The sequence below is a fragment of the Podarcis muralis genome, chromosome 12 (genome assembly GCF_964188315.1).
Source record: "Podarcis muralis chromosome 12, rPodMur119.hap1.1, whole genome shotgun sequence".
NCBI lineage: Eukaryota > Metazoa > Chordata > Lepidosauria > Squamata > Lacertidae > Podarcis > Podarcis muralis.
This window is the reverse complement of record NC_135666.1, coordinates 4155389-4174512: the sequence shown is the minus strand read 5'-3', so window position 1 is coordinate 4174512 and position 19124 is coordinate 4155389. Positions and strand designations below refer to the sequence as shown.

The 19124-nt window shown below is 45.0% G+C and overlaps 1 pseudogene; it reads left to right on the top strand.

Moving 5' to 3' along the window:
• The first annotated feature begins 17235 nt into the window (after positions 1-17235).
• On the top strand, positions 17236-17977 carry LOC144329268 (prolyl hydroxylase EGLN3-like; annotated as a pseudogene).
• The last annotated feature ends 1147 nt before the right edge of the window (positions 17978-19124 follow it).

Genomic DNA, 19124 nt, shown 5'->3' with positions numbered 1-19124 from the left:
GTGCCGGTTGATTTTCAACTTGTTTTCAGTTATTCTTTTAAATAAACTTTTAAAAAGAGAACCTGTTTGGTATTTGTGCCTTTTCCGGGGGAATAGCTAAATCCTAGCCTTCCGCTTAGTTACGCTCTACCGTGTGAATTTCTGTCTGCAAGTCTGTGGATTCAGCTTGTAGAAAGGGGGGAATTGCCAGGTTAATGGGACACACCCTTCTCCCTGGGTTGTGGCTCTGGGTTCCCTGAACAAAGGGAGTGGTGGCAGCCCTACCGGTGTAATTTCTGCCTGTGTTCGTGAAAAGTAAACCCTCGCCAACCTGCTCCAAGAAACCTGGTCTGGCCGGAGAGCAAAGACAGGTGATGGAGGAGTAGATGGGGGCGAGCGGCGGTCTTTACTACACGGACACGGAGCAATGGATCCAAACTTCAAGAAAGAAGATTCCACCTAAACATTAGGAAGAACTTCCTGACAGTAAGAGCTGTTTGACAGTGGAATTTGCTGCCAAGGAGTGTGGTGGAGTCTCCTTCTTTGGAGGTCTTTCAGCAGAGGCTTGACAACCATATGTCAGGAGTGCTCTGATGGTGTTTCCTGCTTGGCAGGGGGTTGGACTCGAGGGCCCTTGTGGTCTATTCCAACTCTATGATTCTATGGTTTTCCTTTCGTTTGGGGTTCTCGCCTTCCTCCTTTCTGAGATTGGTCGGGACCCTGCGGCAGTAGTCTATACCTCGACGTCAGGGAACTGCCATCAGCTCATAGGCAAGAGGTGGAAGGGCAGTTGTGTTATAGGGAGCCTCCGAAAATCTTGCGTGGGGCTACCTTTGAAGGTGACCCGGAAACTGCAATTAATCCAGACGTGGCAGCCAGACTGGGAGCGGCCGCCGAGACCACATAACACCGGTCTTGAAAGACCTACATGGCTCCCAGTACGTTTCCGAGCACAATTCAAAGTGTTGATGCTGACCTTGAAAGCCCTAAACGGCCTCGGTCCAGTACACCTGAAGGAGCGTCTCCACCCCCATCATTCTGCCCGGACACTGAGGTCCAGCTCTGAGGGCTTTCTGGCAGTTCCCTCATTGTGAGAAGTGAGGTTACAGGGAACCAGGCAGAGGGCCTTCTCGGTAGTGGCGCCCACCCTGTGGAACACCCTCCAGATGTGAAGGAAATAAGTAGATAACCTATTTTTAAAAGACATCTGAAGGTAGCCCTGTTCAGGGAAGTTTTTAATATTTAACGCTGTATTGCTTTTAACACGTGATTGAGAGCCGCCCAGAGTGGCTGGGGAAACTCAGCCAGATGGGAGGGGTATAAATAATAAATTATTATTATTATTGCAAAGCACTTCCTCTTCCGGGGAGGAGGAAAGCCCCACCTCCAGTGGAGAAGAGGTACAAAGGCCAGAGGATGCTAGGGAGAGCCTTAACACTGAGCCTGAGCAAGCCGGAGAGGCGGTAAGCACGCCCTTGCCAGCGCCCATTCAGCACAGTAGTCTTCGGCGCAGGGAGGGGCGGAAAAGGCTGGGGGTGACGCGACTTTTCTGCTGGGGGAGGTACAAAAACCGACCACTCCCGGATTCTGCTAGCGATTGAGCCGGACACGAACTTACGACGCTCTTCACTGTAAATAGTTTGCACCAAGAATAAAGCCACTTGTGCTGGTCCCGGGGGGGGTGGGGGGTTACCATGAGGCGTGGTCAGAGTCTGGTCCTGGGTCGAGGGTCTGGAGACTGTCCACCAAGGGCGAAGCGGGGTCCAAAGCAAGAAGCCAGGTGTTATGTACTGAGTTGAATAGGATCCAAACTGCAGCAGTCTGATTGGTCCTAGAACAATAGGATCCAAAAGGCAGCAGTCTGATTGGTCCTAGAACAATGGGATTCAGAATGCAGCAGTCTGATTGGTCCTAGAACAATACAGCACTATGATTGGTTGGCAGGAACCACCCAATCATGCTCCAGATAGAAGTGAATCCACAACCTGATTGGCTTACAGTAGAATTCCGGAATTAGCCAATCATGTGCAGCCCATTGTGTAAATAATGTATATAAAGCAGATACTTTGAGGGGACATTCATTCATTCCTCCACACCACTATGGGCTGAATAAAGAGCATGAGTATATTTCACCAGGTGTGGTTGGGAACTCCGGAAAAACAGGTCTGGGTGCTGGCAGAAACAGGTTTCCAACGACGTTGCTCCCGCAACCTGGGACCGGGCTGACTGGGCTGAGGCCTGGGGTGGTCCTGGCCCACAGGTGACCCGCCTCTCCTGGCCTTAAAGAGAGCGCTCCTCCTGGGAGAAACCAGTTCCCTCCACCTCTCTGCCCTGAGCCTCTGCAGCTCAGGAAAGGCTGGAGGGTTACTGGACCCAGGGGGAGACTCACCTTCCCCTGACAGGGCTGGGAGAGGAGCACCTGCAGGCAATGGGTCCTCAATCACCTCCGGAGCCAGAGTGGATACATCTGGTGTCTGCTCCTGAGGATCCGGGACAGGTGCAGGCCCTCCAGATTCAAGCCCCTGCCCCAGCTCAGCCGGCCCTGAAGGTGGGGACTCCTGTGCAGGCTGGGACTCTTCAGGTTCAGCTTCTGAATCAGATTCCCAGGCCATCACACCAGTAAAAGACAGGTTGGAGTTTTGCCTAGTTCCTCTCGAGCAACCACAACAGCATCTGACCCTCGTAATAAAGGATTAGGCATCTCAGCCGATTTGCTCCATCATTTGCCTTGGTCAGGGCCGTCTTAAGCATATCCGGTGCCAGGGTGCAAAGCTCCCTCTGCCACCCCCACCTGTTGTCGAGGATGGCGCTGCCGGCAGGGCTGGAGGAGGCGGGCAGCAGCTGGAGGGCAGCTCCTCCGGTGGAGAAGAGGTAGAGGCTGGACGCGGCGCCTCCCGGCTCAGCTGGCCGATTTGTGCCACGGTGGCCACGGCAGACGGAGGCTCCACGGAGAGCCAGTGTGGTGTAGTGGTTAAGAGCGGTAGTCTTGTAATCTGGTGAACTGGGTTCGCGTCTCCGCTCCTCCACATGCAGCTGCTGGGTGACCTTGGGCCAGTCACACTTCTTTCAAGTCTCTCAGCCCCACTCACCTCACAGAGTGTTTGTTGTGGGGGAGGAAGGGAAAGGAGAATGTTAGCCGCTTTGAGACTCCTTAAAGGGAGTGAAAGGCGGGATATCAAATCCAAACTCTTCTTCTTCTTCTGGGCGCGACGCTGCTTTGGCACAGCATGGCGGTGGCAGGCGAGGGCGGCGAGCTGATGCCAGGAGGTGCCGCGTTCAGCCTCCGCCTCTTCCCTGCCGCCCTCCGGAACTTGGCGCCCCACGCCACTAGCCTCTATGGGTAAGACGGCCCTGGCTTTGGTTGTTCTGTTTTTCTCTGACCGTTGGGAAACCCAGAGATCTCCCAGACGGGCTCCTTCGCCTCCCTTAAGGGAGAGGAGCCTTTTTATTTGTCCTTTTTGGTATAGACAGTTAAAATCGTTCGTAGGATTGGAATATCACTTGTAGCTGAATGGTGAATTTTGGACACAACGGAGAGGTAAAAGATTTGGATTGTCATAGAAGACGCAGGAGGAAACGAGTAACAACAGGACCCACAAAGGGGAGGAGGGGAAGTCTGGGAGGTTCCTTGGAATCTTGTTTTTATGTTGTATGTTAGATATGTGACTGTAGCATTTGTATCTGAAAAACCAAATAAATAAATTTTTAAAAAGGAAGAAAAGCTCGCCCTATAGCCAATACCAATATCTTTTTTTTTTTTTGCAAAATTTTTATTAGTTTTTACAATTATCAACGACAAACAAAAACACAAGACAAACAAAACATAACATAAATCATAACCTTATTGAAAATAACAGTTATTTACTTTGTAAAACGACTTTCTCGTTTCCCCTTAGTTGAATTCCATTGCATATCCTTGTAACGGTTTTCCAAATCCCAATTTTGATACCCTTTAAATTAAACAGTAACATCTTTAAATCTTCTCCTTCTTGTATTAAACATATTATTTTATCAGTTAACATAAATACAATCCTAAGCCCATTAAGTATCTGGAAGGTATTTCCAGTTAGTTTTGCTTAACAAGTTTAGCTAAATAATCATTAAATTTCTTCCATTCTTCATGGTGTTCCTCCTCCTTCTGGTCGCAGACTCTTCTGGTTAGATCGGCTAGCTCCAAAAAGCCCATCATCTTCATCTGCCATTCTTCTACTGTTGGTAATTCTTGAGTTTTCCACTTTTTAGCTAACAAAATACGAGCCGCAGTTGTGGAGCTGTAAAGTTGGCAAAAATGTATAGGACGAGGGATCAAAAATGTTGCAAATTCAAGGAAGCTGGTGGAAACTTTTACCATATGTGGTGGATTTGCGATAAAGTTAATAATTTTTGGGAGATGATTTAGAATGAACTTAAGAAAATATTTAAATATAGCTTTCCCCACAAAAAAGAAGCCTTCTTGCTGGGTTTGATGGGGAAAGGGATTAAGAAATCGGACCAAAGACTGTTTATGTACGCCACAGCAGCGGCAAGAAACATGCTGGCCCAAAATTGGAAATTACAAGAAATTCCTACCATTGCGGAGTGTAAGATGAAAATGATGAACTATGCGGAGTTAGCCAAGCTGACTGGCAGGATTCGAGATCAGGACGATCAGAGATTCATAGAAAGTTGGAGTAAATTTACGCTGTACTTAAAGGATAATTGTTATCCTGGCAGGATTGAAGTAACTCCTACAAATGCAATAGATAAGAGGTTTAGTGTTAAAAAACACGATTTAAAGGAATAAGGGATACCTGTTGAAGGGAAGGAGGGAAGTCACAAGCTCGGCAGAGCTAAAAGTATATATGTGGTTTGATGTATAAAACTGTGTTGAGAAAAATAATAAAAATTTATTGATAAAAAAAGAAAGATCCGGGAGACTTCCACCCAATAACTGTCTCCCCGGTATTGACCAGAGTCTTCCATAAGGTCCTGGCTGCGCGGTTGACTAGGGATGTCAATCTAGACCCAAGACAATGGGGCTTCCAGCAGTTTGATGGGTGCTCCGAAAACATCTTCATCCGGGATATGGTACTTCGGTATCATAAGCAACGGTCTGAACCGTTGTATATGGCCTCCCTGGATGTGGTGAAAGCGTTCGACTCTGTGGCCCATAATACCATCAAGGAAACCCTTCAAATGATGGGGCCCAAAAATGGAAGCAAGAAGAGTTACCGACGATTGAAGAATGGAGGATGAAGTTAATGGGCTATGCAGAATTAGATAAACTAACAGGAAGGATTCGAAACCGGCGAGACCAGAAATTCACGGAAGACTGGAGTAAATTTACGGACCATTTGAAAAGTAATTGTGAAGAACAGACGACGTTTGTAGGGTTGCAAGAAGTTTTGTGAGGAGTATTATTAGAAGTATTGTAAAAATGGACAAGGGGGAGGATGATTTGTTAAGAGATGTAAAGGCAATATAAAGTCAAGAAATGCATAAGAAGTGGTTAAAACGGTGGATCATCAGGGGTGCTGATGGAAGTCTAAAAAGATTGTTTAAGTGATAAGTTTTGTGGTACATTTTATAATTTATATGTTGAAATTAATTAAAAAAAATATTTTAAAAAATGATGGGGATCGCTGACCCGATGACACACTACATAAGCGATGTCTATGACTGGAGTACCACCATACTTTTGTGCGGTTGTGTGACCTCCCAGGAATTTCACCCCAGGTGTGGGGTGAAGCAAGGTGACCCAATGTCGCCCTGTATATTTAACATGATTATGGACCGCCTCCTTCGGAAGATACCAAAGGAGGTAAGGGCCGACCTGGGAGAGGGCGTGTCAGGGAACGGCGTAGCCTTTGCTGACGATCTGGTACTGGTGGCGTCTACACCAGTAGGGCTACAAACTACCATCGACATAGTGGGTGGACATCTAGCACTATGTGGCCTCGCTGTAAGCTCCGGAAAGAGCTTGACAGTATCCCTGAAGAATGTTCCCAGGGAGAATAGAATGGTGGTGAACCCGCGGCAGGTATTCACCTGTAACAGCAGACCGTTGCAAGCTCTGAAGTGGTCAGACCAATGGCACTACCTGGACGTGCCCTTCATGCCAGATGGACGTATGGCAACTCGGCCTCTAGACCATCTTAAGGAGCTACTGGACACCATTGGCAAAGCTGCCTTGAAACCTCAGCAACCAATGTTTGGCTTGTGTACCGTCCTCCTGCCGTCGCTATACCACCAAGCTCTCAATGGGCTCTACCATGCTGGGGCTAACTTTATGACCACTGCTCCATAGCAATTGTTGTCATACTTTTCCATTCACCATATAGATGGGTTGATGAAGCATTTCTGTATCCTTCTGCTGTGCTGAAGAAGAATTCCACGAAACAGTGGGTATATCTAGAATCACCATTCACAACGTCTGTTTGCGAACTACTTCGGCAGCGTTGGACGCCATAAACAAAGCTTACGCACATTCTATCTTAACAAAACAACAGCCTCCCTGGGTGCTGGGATGTGAGTGCCCAGGAAATTGCCCAGGTAATAGCACAGGACTGCTAGAAAAGAATCCGTACGTCTGCGGATAACCAGACGCAATTTCTGAGGGGTGTGGCGCCCCGATGACGAGGGAAAAAATGGTCAAATGCCTCATCATCTAATTAGTGATGCGCATGAATGGATGAACGAGATTCCCACTGTCCCTACCTACTATCTAGCGAATCCACAGCCAAGGGAACGGGCTTGGCGGATTCTGTGGGATCTAAGAATCAGGTGCAGTCAAACACAACATTGGTTGAGTAGACATGAAGGTTGTCTCAGTCCTCCAGCCGGAACTTCCTGCTTTCCAAGGCTGAGACGAAACTTCTTATGTGTAACTTGAGATGGGCATGGCCTCTCAAGAAGTAAAAAGGCTGGCGACCATATTGTCTTCTTCTTGTCTCTATCAATGCCATCTTAACAACAGCACCACGAAGATGAACCCTTGGCTCCAGGCCAAGAGAGGAAAAGGGGGTCTTTCTCCCATAAGGAGATAGTCACGACATTTAAACTATGTTCTAACCTTTTAAGTCTTCTTAAGCATCTTATTTTAGGAGGGATTAAATGGGGAAAATACCGGGAAATATTTACAGAGACTCTGATGAGTCTGAGCAAGCTATCTGCTGTGCGTGTGTTTAAGAAAAGGGGAGTGTTAACTCTGCTGATTTTGTTGTAAAGACAAGTTGGGTTAGGATACGTTAGACAATATATCCTTCCCTGCATCCCTAAACATTCCCACAGATTCAGTGGGGAAAGAAGACCCTAGTGAGTTTCAGTCTGGCCCTGTGAAGAGACATGAGAGGTACAGAATAAGTGGGAGGCCCACTGGTGAAATACCACTATTCTGGGAAGCAAGAAGAACTACCGACATTAGAAGAATGGAGGATGAAATTGATGGACTACGAAGAATTAGACAAGCTAACAGGAAGGATGCGAGACCGGCGGGACCAGAGGTTTACCGAAGACTGGACTAAGTTTACTGAGTATCTGAAAAGTATTTGTGATGATCAGATTACGTTTGTAGGACTACAAGAAGTTCTGTGAGGAGTAATTTAAGAAAGATTGTAAAAATGGAAAGGGATAAATGATTTGTTAGAAAAGGTAAAGGCAATATTAAGTTAAGAATTGCAGGAGAAATAATCAAGACGGAAGGCTATCAGAGATGCTGAAGGAAGTCCAAACAAGGACATATGTTACATGACACCAGTCAAGCTTGCAAAAATCTATCATTTGCCCGATAATAAATGTTGGAAATGCAAAGAAACTGAAGGTACATTCTTTCACCTTTGGTGGACGTGCCCAAAGATTAAGGCTTTCTGGGAGATGATCTATAATGAAATTAAAAAGGTATTTAAATATACCTTCCTGAAGAAACCAGAGGCCTTCCTCTTGGGCATAGTCGGCCAACTGGTGCCAAAGAAGGATAGAACTTTTTTTATGTATGCAACAACAGCAGCAAGAATACTGATTGCAAAGTATTGGAAGACACAAGATTTACCCACACTGGAAGAGTGGCAGATGAAGGTGATAGACTATATGGAATTGGCAGAAATGACTGGCAGAATCCGAGATCAGGGAGAAGAGTCGGTGGAAGAAGATTGGAAGAAATTTAAAGACTACTTGCAGAAATACTGTAAAATTAATGAATGTTAAAATGATGTTGGATTGAAAATAAGTGGTATTGGTTACAAGATTAATAAGAATATGCAAATACGGATTGATAATGGATGAAAATATATAGTTATAGTAGGCTACGATATAGAGTAAAGATAAATGAAAGAGGGTAAGGATTTGCTGAAATGTTTTTGTAAATGGGAATACAAAAAGGGGAGGTGTGAGGAGGTCAAGGAAAGAAGTAAATGAGCCCAAAGATATTGAAAAATGGATATATTTTCTTTTTAAATTTCTTCTTTTCAGCTATTTGCTTTTTGTATTTTGTATCTTTTTTATTCTTTTTTTTCTATGTGTGTTTTTTAGTTTGTTAATCTTTGTTATAACTTTCTCTATTCTGTAAATCTATGTTTTTTTTTGTAAAACCTGAATAAATATTTCTTAAAAAAAAAAAAAAACAAGGACATATGTATAATAATTTGTGTGGTATGTCTTTAAAAATTTTGTATGCTAAAAATTAATAAACAATATTAAAAAGAAGAAGAAATACTACTACTCTGATCGTTTTTTCAATTACCCGGTGAGGTGAGCCCTGAGGGGCTCTCGCTTCTGGCTGCAAGTGCCCGGCGTGTGCTGGGTGCGACCCGCTCCAGGGACAGCGTCAGGTGGGGAGCTTTGACTGGGGTGGTACACCTGTCAAACCGTAACACAGGTGTCCTAAGGCGAGCGCAGGGAAAAGAAAAGGAAGAAGAAGAAAAAAGAAAGGGAAAAAAGAATCGAAGAGGCAATAGGAAAATAAATAGGAGATGGAGAATGAACGAAAAGATCCTGAACAGTTTATCATATGTGGTGGGATTGTAAGGTAATTAAACAATTTTAGGAAATGATCTACAATGAATTGAAGAAAATGTTCCATTTAACATTTGTTAAAAAGCCTGAAGCATTTTTATGAGGGATTGTAGGGAAAGACCTGCCAAAAAAGCTGAAAAACATCTTCATGTATGCGACAACGGCTGCGAGAGTCCTAATAGCACAAGGCTGGAAGACTGAAGAAACCCCAACTAAAGAATCATGGCAAGAAAAACGGATGGACTAGGCAGAACTGGCAAAACTGACATACAAGCTACGGGACAAGGATAACTGTGACTTTAAAGATGAATGGGAACCCTTTACAAAGTATTTGAAGACACAACAAAGTGAACTGGGCTCCTTGGCTGGTTTCGAATAAACATTCACAAACTTTTTATTGATAATAATCAGCTAAATAGTTTGAGGATTTATACAACTGTGTAACATGCAGAAAACAGCATTTTTAGAGAAATCAAAGCTTGGAACTGAGGGAAGTCGGGGGGCGGGGTGGGTGGGTTCTATGGGGGGAGGGAGGAAAAATGGGGGGGGAATAAGGATGATATGTTTATGGATAATATGTTTTGTTTTAATTTTGAATAAAAAGTTATTTAAAAAAGAAAATAAAAGATTCTGAACGGTGAAAAGATATTGAGCAAAGCTCAAGACCTGTTAAAGGAATTCTTTGGAATAAATATGGCTCAAGATACAGATATTAGAGTGATTTGGGATGCAATCAAGGCCTTTATAAGAGGATATTATATCCAACAAAACACCATTCAAAAAAGAATTAGAGAAGGGGAACTGGATCAAATTAGAAATGAAATAGACATAGGAAAGGAAAATATTTGAGCATCTGGATTAACTCCAAAAATCTAAATTTATTTCTGGATAACTATATAAAAATTTGACAAGAAATAAATAAAAATATTGAAACCTGGACTAAATTGAACTTGTCATTTCTAGGTAGGATCTCGATCATAAAGATTAATGTTCTCCCTAGATTGGTTTTATTATTTCAAATGATCCCATTTCTGAATGAGGTAGGCTGCCTCAAAAAATGGCAACAAGAAATATCTAAATTTAGATGGGAGGGCAGGAGACCCAGGATTAAACATCAAAATTTGATGTTTAATAGATATAAAGGATAGATAATAGATATAAAGGATAGAGGTGGCTTCGCCCTGCCCGATTTAAAATTGTATTACGAGGCAGCCTGCCTCACATGGATGAAGGAATGGTGCAGTTTGAAAGATATGGATATGTTGGACTTGGAGGAACATAATAACCGTTGGGGTTGGCATGCTTATTTAATATATGGAAAGGCAAAAATACACAGAGATTTCTCAAATCATATCGTAAGGAGATCACTTCTCAAAGTTTGGGAGAAATATAAAGATCGGTTGGAGCTCAAAATCCCGAGGTGGGCCTCTCCAGTAGAGGCCACAGTGGTGGTGAAAAACAATATGTTGGAAAATTGGCCTACCTAAAAAGTACTTTTAAAAGAAGAAGAGAACCAATTGAAACTTAAGAGCTTTGAGGAATTAAGAGATGTCATCACAGATTGGTTCCAATATTATCAAATATTCGAAAGATTGAAAGTAGATAAACAAAAAGGGTTTGCCAAGGAAATCTCGAGATTTGAATCCGATGTAATAAATGCAAAAAGTAAAACCTTCTCTAAAGCTTATTGCCTCCTCCTTGACTGGGAAGTTGAGGAAGTTACATCAGCCATGATAAAGTGTAGGAAGGAATGAGATAGGTTTTAGGTTATGTTATGCCTTAATAGGTTATGTTATATTCTGGATTATGTTATGTTTTTATAGATTATGTCTGAATAGGATGAGAGTGTTGGAGATACGTGCAAATGTGTATGTGAACCCGGTCTTTGGGTGGGTGTTTGATTTTCGTTGTTGTGTATACTGTGTATATACGGACAATGACAATAAATTTATCTATCCTATACACGAAGCCAAGCCAGAGCACAACTAAGTGCAGTACAGCCATCTTCTCAGAAGAACTCTTCACAAAGTTCAAGAGGTCAAGACACAAAGGCTTTAGCAACTAATCCACACCTAATGACCCACCTAAGTGGTACTCAGGATATCACTCAAGAAATCACTCAAGATATCCCTCAATTAATTAAGGAACAAAAGAAGAAAAGGCACACTAGCCTGGGAACTTCCTCTCTGCCCAGAACATTGGAGGCTATACACCACACCTCCTCAACAGTATTTATAGGAACTCAAACACTGAGATCCTGCTCTGTTCCAGTAACAAGAAGCCGAAAGCACCAGCCTGAAGATGACGAGTGAGACCTCGTCGAAACGTCGCCTAGACACCCCAACTTTTACACGGGAAGACACCCGAGGACACCAAAACCTGCATTCCTGTACCCGTGAAAATCTACGAAAGCAAATATCTCACCTCTACGGGGAGGAAACCTTCCAGCTGACAAGAACCTACGAGAAACTAGAAATCCGAAGAGCCACCATCTTATGTGATCTCTTGTTCCTACGCAACTGCCGAGACAACAACTTAATTCCCACATGCTTCCAACTTAAATTCCACTCTAAAACCCCAGCTACCGAAAGGATCCTGAAACGAACTGAACTATCCCTAATCAGAAACGAACTACACAGGAAAAGATACCTACTAAACCAAACCAACAAAGATCTGCTCACTCTTCACCTCAAACTCTAACAAAATCCACCCTGCACTCTGGGACAAATGCAAACAACTAGCCGTCTGGAGAGCTGAAACGGAGACCTCACATAAGACAGACACACACACCAACAAACTCCACAAACTAGAGAAACGCCAGAAGCCCAGCCACCCTCCACAACAACCCATGAAACAAACAGTACATAACATATCAGACAGGATCCTCACCTCAACTGAAACCAAAGTACTCTCCAAAGGTTTCAACTTTGCAATCGCCCCGAGACGCATCCCCACGGAAAACATCATATGCGGAGTCGAAGCTAGCCTAACCAAAATCAACCCAGATGAAGCCAATAAAATCAGACTTGAAGTCACCAACATCCTCTGCTCCAGCAAACCACCCAGAAGCAATTTACACAAAGAAGAACAGAAAGCACTCACCAACCTGAGGAAAGACAACAACATAATCATTCTCCCAGCAGACAAAGGTAATGCCACTGTTGTGATGAACACATCGGACTACCAAGCAAAACTATCAAATCTACTCCAAGACCCTACCTACCAACCTATAAAAACAGATCCCACCACCTATCTGGAAAAAACCACCAAATCCAAAATAAAAGCCTCTCCTATCAGTGAAGAAATCCAGCTAAGAATCATCCCCAGAGAAAAATCATCCAGATGCCCCAAACTCTACGGCCTCCCCAAGATACACAAAGAAGGAACACCACTAAGACCAATAGTCAGCTCCATAGGCTCACCTCTACAAAATCTCGCTAAATTTCTCGCCAAGCAACTTCAGCCCTATGCAGAATCCATCTCTTCACACGTTCCAAACTCCTTCCAGTTCATAGAAACAATAAAGAAGCAAAACCTACATCCCAATGACCTACTTGTGAGCTTCGATGTTGTATCTCTCTTCACACAAGTGCCCATTAATGAAGCCTTGACAGCCATTCAAAACAAATACAATCCCCCCGAATACATCCTGGACCTGACCAAGCACTGCCTAACCAACACGTACTTCATCCACAATGGACAAAGATACAAACAGATAGAAGGAGCACCTATGGGATCACCCCTCTCACCGGTCATCGCAAACCTGTACATGGAACACTTTGAAACCAATGCTTTAGACAAGTCAGAACACAAACCCAAACTTTGGCTCAGATATGTTGACGACACCTTTGTAATTTGGCCACACGGGAAAGAAAAACTGGATAGCTTCCTCACACATCTCAACAGCCTACACCCCAAAATACAATTCACTATGGAAATAGAAGCCAACAACCAACTTCCCTTCCTTGACGTCCTAATCTACAAAAAACCTGATGGCTCCCTAGGACACACTATCTACCGGAAAAAAACACACACCAACCGCTACTTACATGCACAATCACACCACCACCCTGCACAAATAAACTCCGTAGCCAAGACTCTCATCTCCAGAACCAAACGCCTGGCTGACAAAGACCACTTGACAACTGAGTTACAGAATCTCTCAAATGTGTTAATTGCCAATGGATACCAGCAAAACAGGGTTACGAAGCTGATCCAAAAAGAAACACCCCCCAAAAACCAAGACACAGAAGAAAACAATGGCATGGCCCTCCTTCCTTATATCAAGGGCACTACAGATAAAATTAGCAAAATCCTCCATAAACACAATATCAAAACAGCCTTTTGCACCAACCAAAAAATAGCCAATATCCTCAGAAACCCCAAGGATAAAATCCAGTTGGAAAACCAAGGGGTCTATGAAATACCCTGCAAAGTCTGCCCAGCCACGTACATTGGACAAACAAACAGACGAATAAATGCACGTATCGCAGAACACAAGAATGCCGTCAAAAAAGAAGAAAAAACTTCCTCTCTTTTCCAACACATGAAAGAAACAGGACACGAAATTAATTTTGCAGATTCCAAATTGCTCTTTAACATGGAACATCACCACAAGAGAATAATCATGGAAGCCATCGAGATAGAGAAACACCCTCACAACATGAACAAGCGTGACGACACATCCCGCTTGCCAGACATCTGGAAATTAGCCCTCCCCACAAAAACTGACACCAGATCCAGAGGCACACAGAACGCCATCACCAATCAACCACACCAGACCCAAACCCAGACCCTCTCCACAGATGAATTACAGATACCATCCAGTAGCCAAACCATGGTGGCACCTCCGGATGCTGCACCCCCCTGCAATCCCTACACAGATCTGGCTGGCACAGGCCACAAAACCACAGCTCGCCCCTATACACGAAGCCAAGCCAGAGCACAACTAAGTGCAGTACAGCCATCTTCTCAGAAGAACTCTTCACAAAGTTCAAGAGGTCAAGACACAAAGGCTTTAGCAACTAATCCACACCTAATGACCCACCTAAGTGGTACTCAGGATATCACTCAAGAAATCACTCAAGATATCCCTCAATTAATTAAGGAACAAAAGAAGAAAAGGCACACTAGCCTGGGAACTTCCTCTCTGCCCAGAACATTGGAGGCTATACACCACACCTCCTCAACAGTATTTATAGGAACTCAAACACTGAGATCCTGCTCTGTTCCAGTAACAAGAAGCCGAAAGCACCAGCCTGAAGATGACGAGTGAGACCTCGTCGAAACGTCGCCTAGACACCCCAACTTTTACACGGGAAGACACCCGAGGACACCAAAACCTGCATTATCTATCTTATGTATCTATCTAAAGTGGTCTCAAGAGTTTGGGTATGTTATACAGTGTCCCAATGGGAAAACCTGTGGAAGAATAGTTGGAGGATTTCCAGTCCTTGTGTCCATTTCCTGCCAAAAAGAATGAAAATGTGGCTGTTATGTACTGAGTTGAATAGGATCCAAAATGCAGCAGTCTGATTGGTCCTAGAACGATAGGATCCAGAATGCAGCAGTCTGATTGGTCCTAGAATGATAGGATCCAGAATGCAGCAGTCTGATTGGCCCTAGAACAATGCAGCAGTATGATTGGTCCGCAGGAGCCACCCAATCCAGCTCCAGGTGGAAGTGAAATCCACTCTCGACTCCGAGTATATTTCAGTGGCAAAATGAAAACGCGGCATATGGCTGCACATTTTTAATTGGCAGTTCTTTTCTTTTAACTGGCTTTTCTCTCAGCTTCCAGTAACGAAGAGGAAGAGATGGTGTGATAGGAATTTTGAGGTCTTAGATATATGTTAAATGTTCATAAGCGTACCAACCAAGCACGTACATAGATCAGCACAGGAAGACCGACCTGGAACCATTTTGATTCCCAAACTGTCCCAAACTGACCAAATGTTTTCTCTGCAAGGTCAAAGGAAAATGGAAAAGCCTCCCCGTTGTCTTTCCTTCACAAATCCTGTCTTAAGGTTATGTCTGTGTATGAATAGGGCGAGCCTGTGACCTGGCTCAGGAACTAAGTATTTATTATTCCAAAAGACTGGCCAGGCTCCCCAGGACATCCAATCAAGCAAGCATTAACAGGTAACCTGCCAGACAGGAGATAAACAGCATTACAAATTCTGTTTTAGACCGCCTTTTCTGTGATGTATGTATGATGTTTCTGGGGCTGGTCTTGATCTACAGGGTGGCAGTTTCAAAAGTCTTTATAAGGCCTTGCACACCATTTTTCTGGGTCCCTCCTCTCTCCTGCGTGTGAGGGGAGCACCCTGTTGCAACAGATCAATAAAGACCAGGCTTACTAGCTGCTTTGCTTCTTAATATTCTCTGGTTGGCCTCTGTTATTTTCTCCTACCAATAGGGAACCTACGTAAGAACTCTATATGGGCTCTTGGATACCCCATAAGGGAAAAAGGGCAGATTTTGTTTATGACAATGGTAACCTCGCAGGAGAAGAAAGAAAAACGGGGAGAATACGCATCTATTTATTTGCAGATATATTTCTAAAATCATTTTAAAAGCAACATTATGCAGGCAGCAGCCTACATACGTGTATTCTACTCATGCTCAATCCCAATTCATGTTTTGAACTAGGAAACAGTGGGAAAAATTGGCATGAAAGAGCAGGAGAGGCAGGGAAAGCTTGGCTTTCTTCTTTCTTGGGGTGGGGAGAAACTAAAGAAGAAACACTTTTAAAAAATTGGAATAACATTTCTAAAAAAAGCCATAAGTATTATTGTTAAGCATTGTTGGTAAAGATACCCCCCCCCAAATTAAGAGAAATATTTTTATACACTACGGCAGCAGCCCAAACACTAGTAGCAAAGAACTGGAAAGCGGAAAATGTTGTTATGTACTGAGTTGAATAGGATCCAAACTGCAGCAGTCTGATTGGTCCTAGAACAATAGGATCCAGAATGCAGCAGTCTGATTGGTCCTAGAACAATGCAGCAGTATGATTGGTTGGCAGGAGCCACCCAATCCAGCTCCAGATAGAAGTGAATCCACAACCTGATTGGCCTACAGGAGAATTCCGGAATTAGCCAATCACGTGCAGCCCATTGTGTAAATAATGTATATAAAGCAGATACTTTGAGGGGACTTTCATTCATTCCTCCTCACCACCATGAGCTGAATAAAGAGCATGAAATCCACTCTCGACTCTGAGTATATTTCAAATGTGTTAAGGAAAAATCTAGATGCGAGGCTGCTCAGTCCCCCAGCTGGTCGGGCAGAGCCTGCGGGTCCCTGCGGAATAAAGTAAGGAGTCCAGCCAACCAGAGCAAATAGCTGTAGACCAAAGTTTATTGTGCAACAGGTTCAAAGAGGAATTTTGAACCCTGAGGATGGGGTGACAAGGACTTTTAAAACTTTCCCACCACATCCCAGAATACAGTTCGAAGGGGAGAGGTTAACCTTGGCAAACATGTCCAGACAAGTCCTTGGTACAAGATTAGCATAAGCAGACATGGCGGGGCAAGACTCGGGTATAAGATTAGCATAGACAAATATGTCTTAAGTACCCGCCACCCAAAAGTACAATAGAAGTTCCTTTGCATGTCTGGAGCCTGAGGCGAGTCGGGTGATGAGATTTGGCTTCCTTTGGCTAAAAATGAGCCCAGCAATTTTCACCTCTGGGAACTTCCTGGAGTCCTTTTTCAAGGGGAAAATAGCTTTGGAATGGGGGGAACTGGGAAAGGAGATGATTTTATATTAGGGTATTTTTAAAGCTAGGTGACTTCCCTGAGCTGTCAAGTTGGAAGGATATATTCAGGCATAATATTTGTAATATTTAACTTTAAAGATGTGCCCCCCTGTAATTTCCATAACAAATGGATTCAGTGGCGTAGCGTGGGGGGTGCAGGGGGGGCCGGCCGCACCGGGCACAACATCTGGGGGGGCGCGCTCGCCGCCTCCGGAGTCGCCGAAGAGCCTCGGGCGCAGGCTGTAGCAGAGCCCCATGTCTCGAGGAAGCCAGGAGGGCGGGAAGGAGGGAGGCGCTGGGCGGTGGCGGAGGCGCCGCTCGCTCCCCGTGGTACGTGTGCATGCTCCCGAGCGGCATGTCCTCGCTCCTCGTATCCGGCGGCGTGTGGCGCGAGCATGGCATTTCCCGCGTGGAGCTTGGGCCCGGCCAGAAGCGGCATGCCGCCGTCGTGGTGAGGCGATGCCGCCCTGCCGCCCGGGAGCGGGACCTGGTCTTGCGCGCAAACCATGGCCTTCTCCAGCGGGGAAGCTGCCGAGCAGCAGCCCCCGGCGGCCGCCCAGCTCCGCGGAGACTCAGTAGAAAGCATGAGGAGGATTTTCATCCGCCACCCGCCTGGGAGCCGCCAGGAGGGAGGCGGAGAGGAGCAGCCCACCGGCCCGGCCCCAGGACCCTTCGGAGGCCTCCTGAGCCCCGCCGTGAGCTCAGCGGAGGCCCCGGGCGTCGAGGGCGCTTCGCCCTCCGCCGGCTCCCCGCCTCGCAGCAAAGCTCCTCTCCGGAAGCCCCGCAGAGATGCGCAGAGGCTAGCCTTGCGCTATGTGGTGCCTTGCATGAACGCCTATGGCTTGTGCATAGTCGACCACTTCCTGGGGCACAGGATGGCCGAGAAAATCTTCCAAGAGGTCCTGGCTTTGCACCTGAGTGACAAATTCCAGGACGGCGCCCTGGCGAGCCAGAAGGCGGGCGGCAGCTGAGCCATTCGCGGGGACAAGATTTTGTGGGTTGAGGGCAGTGAGCCGGGCTGTGAAAATATAGGCTACCTCCTGAAAAGAATGGATAAGCTCATCATGTACGCAGATGGCAAGCTGGGGCGCTACAAAATTAGAGGAAGACACAAGGTTAGTAGCTTGCAAGCCTCGACCGAAGTTCACTCCGGGCTCCTCCGGAGTTTCTGATCTCCCTCTCTTGCCATTTCATGTACTCTTCCGAGTCTTAACCACGCAATTCCTGGCCGCTCTGCTACCAGCTGCAACTCGGGCTTGGCGTTTGGTCCATCCGCTCAGATCCTAACCCTAGTTCGATCGCTTTGTGAAACAACTTTAAAACGTGTAGCGTTCACAGTCTGGCAGCCCACGTGGGATTTTCTATATCCACGAATTGGAGAGGTAGTAGCGGGTGATTGTGTATGGCGGGGTGTAACCTCACTACGCTTAAAGACACAGTTTCCTTTTTTTTTGTTTTTCCCGCCTTCATCAAAAGTTCCCTAGAGTTATTAACCAGGATTTGTGAGCTACAGTTTCAAAGAGAACAAATTTTCTGAAACACTCGTGCGTGCATATACATATATATATAACCCCGAACATCTTACTTTACCCCAGCCCAGGCAGCAGCAAGAAGAAGCTGGCAGCGGCGGCAGGTTAGGGGTTAGGGGGCGCAAATTACTTGCCTTGCCCTGGGTTAGGGGGAGCAAATTACTTGCCTTGCCCCGGGTGGTGACAACCCACGCTACGCCACTGAATGGATTGGCAGAATAAGTTACAAGAATATGTGGAAATAGTGCAATTGACCAACAGCCTAAGGGGCAGTTCAAGGCAAGAATTTGCACAAAAATGGGATAAATATAAGAGATATGTACAAAAATATACCAGTGGTTTTTCATCTATGGCAGCATTGGATTCACCTTTGATAAAGAAAGATATGAGAAATAAGAGCAACGGTACAAATTGCTGTAAGAAGGTATTAAAGAATACAGTATATAAAGAATAGATTAATAATGGTAGGTACATTCACTATTAGAATAAAATCCTTGTGCCCGATGCTCAGGAATGTTTAATTTGTGAACTTAAAGTAGGTCTGACACACAAACACACCTGCAAAATCTGGAATTCCAAAGCAGGCTATGGAAGCCATGACAGTTAAATTATGGCCTATAAGATTATATCTACCTGCTTCTCTGCAGCCACCAGCAAAAGTACTCAGAATGTAACTTGACTGATGTCCTTGGAGATAAATAACAAAAATGGATTTATTCTTTTAAACCTATTTTCAAAGAAACCGCAACTCATCCAGGAAATATATCATGTGCCTCTTTTAGCAAGGAAATGGGATTATTCTGGGGAGTGTCTGCTTTCGCATGCTGAGCAAACTGTAACAAGATTTTATTCGCAGATACAGTCTT